Source organism: Cupressus sempervirens, chromosome 7 (assembly GCF_028749045.1).
Source record: "Cupressus sempervirens isolate cs-2001-9-10 chromosome 7, ASM2874904v1, whole genome shotgun sequence".
Taxonomy (NCBI): Eukaryota; Viridiplantae; Streptophyta; class Pinopsida; order Cupressales; family Cupressaceae; genus Cupressus; species Cupressus sempervirens.
This window is the reverse complement of record NC_143124.1, coordinates 893451820-893456329: the sequence shown is the minus strand read 5'-3', so window position 1 is coordinate 893456329 and position 4510 is coordinate 893451820.

Below are 4510 nucleotides of genomic sequence, written 5' to 3'. Positions count from 1 at the left end.
TCTAGAGTGAAGGTCCCATTCATGGTAGACCTCCAAACCAGAGTCATGTCCCCTACAATCAGAATAGACCTATCAATTAACCTTACAAGAAGAATATACCTATGGACCTCCCCCAATTTTCAAACATCAACCTAAATAGGGCTTTAGTCCCTTAGAACAACCATTCCCAAGATCAAGATTTGTTCCCTTCTTGTAACTACTCCTATGGATATTGTATGTGTTAGAAGGTAGAATCTTACTTGGCTTTAACTATACCAGAGCAATTGGTTCCCAGCAACACAATTCTAATCAACCTGTTTATGCTTTTTAGTAGGATGATTGTTCTTTTATGAACTTCCTAGTGGAAGAGCATGGTAATGTAAACTATGATTCTTGTACTTACAATACCAGGATCAAGAAAAGAGTTGTGGAAGAGGTTTCTCCTCAACCTTCTAATTAGAATTTTGCATCAAGTGCAATGCCTCATATACAAGTAGTTCCCTAGCAACACAATGTGAATCAACCTGCCAATGCTTCTTTAAGTGTGGTAGATAAAATGAGGAAGACCAATGTGAACATTTATATGTGGAATGTTGTAACTACTGTATCATGACAAAGGAGGCTACTACAATAGGAATTTTAAATCATTGAACTTAGAAATCAACCACCTAGCATGCAGAATGTTGTGAGTTTGATACAACCATCAAAGGGGGTAGAAATAAGTAAAAAGTTTAGACCTCCTCCTTTTTATGTTTCTCTTCTTATAGAAGATAAGATAGTCCACAATTGCATGATTGATTCAAGGGCTAGTAGTTTAGTAATGTCCAAGTGTGTTTTTGATACCTTAAAAATGAAATATGAACCTATTGTTAAGGAGGTATTGCAGTTAGATGGTAGTACTATCAAGAATGTGGGAATTGTTGAAATGGCCTTACATGCATGTCCAAGTTGAACTATAGTTTAGGATATATAAGTTTTTGAGATCAAGCCACAATTTTCCATTTGTCTTTTAAGAGACTTCACTACTGAAATAGGTGGCTACATATCTTCTGATTGGTCATATATGGTTTTTAGAACTAGATATAGAACCAATACTTCACTCAAAGTAGAACCATTAGCCCTCCATAATATTGAGCCCTACACTCTTAATCTCATCAATATGAATTGCACCATCTTATAAATAGATGAAAATGATACAGCAAATGAGCTTGCCATTTCTTTAGTTGATATAGCTAATTTTCTTTTGAATGAGTGGGCTAATGCTTATCAGTTTGATCCTATATTAGAAACATTTGAGACCAGCCTAGGCACTTATTATATATCAAAAAAAAATGCTCTTGTCTCTAAGTTGATGAAAAGTAAAGAACATACAAATGGGATATGGAGTGTGTATCTCGATGGATCAAGAAATAAAAATGGGTCAGGGACTGGTGTGACGTTGATTTCTCCTACACTAGAAATGTATTACTTCTCATTTAGGCTTCAATTTAGTTTTACTAATAATGTAGCTAAATATGAGCCATTGATTTAGGGTCTCTTAATTTCTCAAAAAAGAGGAATCCAAGCACTGAGTGTGTATGGGTATAGTGAGCTGGTGATCAATTAGGTGAGGAATCAAATTTTTACTAAGAATAGTTTACTCAAATTTTATAAACATAGAGTGTAGGATTTTATTGAGGGTTTCAATGCATTTAATATTCAAAGCATTCCTAGAAGAGAAAATAGACATGTTGACAAACTTGCAATAGTGGGTGCATCTTATGATGTACCAAGAAGCTGCAAAGATGAGAAGAAGCAAAAGATTAAAGTGGTGATTAGACCCGCTATCCCTAATAATGGTATCCATTGGCAAGTTTTTGAGTTTGATGCACAAATTGTGAGTTTCTTTCATAATGAATCGGAGTTTTTAAATTGAAATTAGTTGAGATTTCATGACCAATATGGTGATCAAATCATCAACCTTAGCTCTAACAAGTTTCCTAAGAGTCTTTTTACCTTGGAGAGTGTCTTCAATCTTGATGACCAAGTGAAGGAAAGAGGCATGAATCTGGCTATAAATAAAGGAGACCATATGCCAATCATAGTTGTTGATGGGAGGATGCTAAACATGGGAAAGGTATATTTTGAAACTAAGAAAGAAAGTTGTGTTCATCTGTGTCAATAATTTAACAATATGTTTGCTTGGACATATGATTATTTGAGGTGGTTTGACCCGAGTCTATTTCAGCATACTATAGATCTAGTGGATAATGTCAAACTTATTAGGAAAAAACAAAGGCCAGTAAACCCCAAGATTAAGCCCCTAATGAGAAATGAGTTGTCCAAACTAATTGAGGCCAATATCATTTTCCCTATCAAGCACTCCTCTTGGGTGGAAAACCTTGTCCCTATTAGGAAAAAGAATGGAGAGATTAGATTGTGCATAGATTTTAGGGATTTTAACCAAGCCTCCCTTAAAGATCATCATCCTCTCCCTACTATGGAGAAAATATTGTCCAAGGTTAGTGGTTCAAAGAGATTCTCCTTCTTGGATGGATTCTAGGGTTATGATCAGGTGTTAGTCAAGGAAGCTTACAGATACAAAATTGTTTTCACTACCAAATGGGGTACCTATGCCTATAGCAAGATGCCTTTTGAACTAACAAATGCAGGTTCCACATTTCAAAAATTAATGGAGATGGCATTCAAAAATATGATTAAGAGTTTTGTGTTAGTCTACTTTGATGATATCACAATATACTCAAAGGATATAGTGGAACATTTTGGTCATCTTAGACAAGTGTTTGTAAGATGTAGAGAGTATGGAGTGTCTATAAATCCAAGAAAGTATGTCTTTTCCACTAATGAAGTGATGTTATTAAGATATAATATATCTAAGGAGGGTATAACTATTGATCTAGAGAGGACAAAGGCAATAATTTCCCTTTCTCTTCCTAGTCACAAGAAAGGTCTACAAAGTTTTCTTGGTAGAATAAATTTTGTGAGAAGATTCATTCCTAACCTAGCTACCATGGTGAAACCTCTTACAGATATGCTAAAAAAAAATGGCCTTCTCATGGACCAATGAAAGGAAAGAAATTTTTGAAGAGATCAAAGTAGCCATAGCTTCAACTCCTACTCTCATTAATCCAAATTTTGATAAGGATTTCATTCTTTACACCTTAGGAGGTGAGTCAAATATTTCTATTGTTTTGACTCAACTAAATGATAAAAATGAAGAGCATCCTATTTCTTTATTTACTGAAGGACTCAAAGAATATAAAAATGAGTATATCTATGTAGAAAAGTAGTCCCTTGTGGTCATAAGAGCTTTGAAAAAATTTAGACACCCGTTGTCTTATAAAAAAATCCATTTGTTGGTCCCTCATGCTAGTGCTAAGGATTTCTTGTTAAGTAAAGACATTAGTGAGAAAATAGCAAGTTGGATCACCAAGGTAATGGATTATGATGTGGCTATTCAAATTACCAAACCAATAAGAGGAAAAGGATTGTGCAAATAGATAATCTCATCTCATGAGCCTAATGAAGAAGTTACCTTGGTGTGGCAAAATAGTAGGAGGTAGGAAAAGACAATCCAAGGAGTTGGATAGATGATAGGAATACTTTCTTAGCTAAGAATGGATATCCTTAAGGGTTGGATAAAGCTAAAAGAACATAGTTTAGACTGTACTCTATTCCTTATGCTATAATTGATGGTGTTCTTTTTAGGAGGGACTTCAATGGAGCCCTGCTAAGATGTGTTGATGTAGATCAAGTAGAGAGGATAGTTAAAGAGCTTCATGATGGTTTTAATGGTGGCCACTTTTCATAAAGAACCACTACAATGAATATCATGAGAGTTTGTCACTATTGATCATCCTTGTTCCATGACCACCACAAGCATTTAAGGAAATGCAAAAAGTATGCCTTCTTCTCAAGTAACCAAATACTTGCAGCTCTTCCACTTCATCCTATCCAGGTTGACCAACCTTTGCTCAATGGGGATTGAATTTTATTGGTGCCATCAATCCTCCTTCTAGCTCTAGTCATAAATGGATTCTAGCTACTACATATTATTTTACAAGGTGGATAGAGGTAATAGCCTTAAAAGACTCTACAAAATCTTCAATCATTGAATTCCTTGATGGAATTGTGACCAAGTTTGGTGCCCCTTCAACTATAACATTAGATAATGCTAAATCATTTATAGGAGCTTAGATTTGTGCATGGAAAATTGATCATGGCATTTACTTGAGCACATCTTATAATTATTATCCTCAAGGAAATGGTCTAGTTGAGTCATCTAATAAAAATTTGATTAAAATCATCATAAGAATTGTTGAAGATAACTAAAGGTGTTGGCACTATAGATTGAAAACTTCCCTATGGGTTGACAAAATAACACCCAAGAGAGCCATAGGAAATTCTCCTTTCATGTTAGTATATGGAAAAGAAGCTAGGCTTCCCGTCTCACTAGGGTTTCCTACTCTTGAGTTGGATCATTAGTTAGAATTAATTGAAGATGATGTTATGTCTATAAGAATGGTAGATT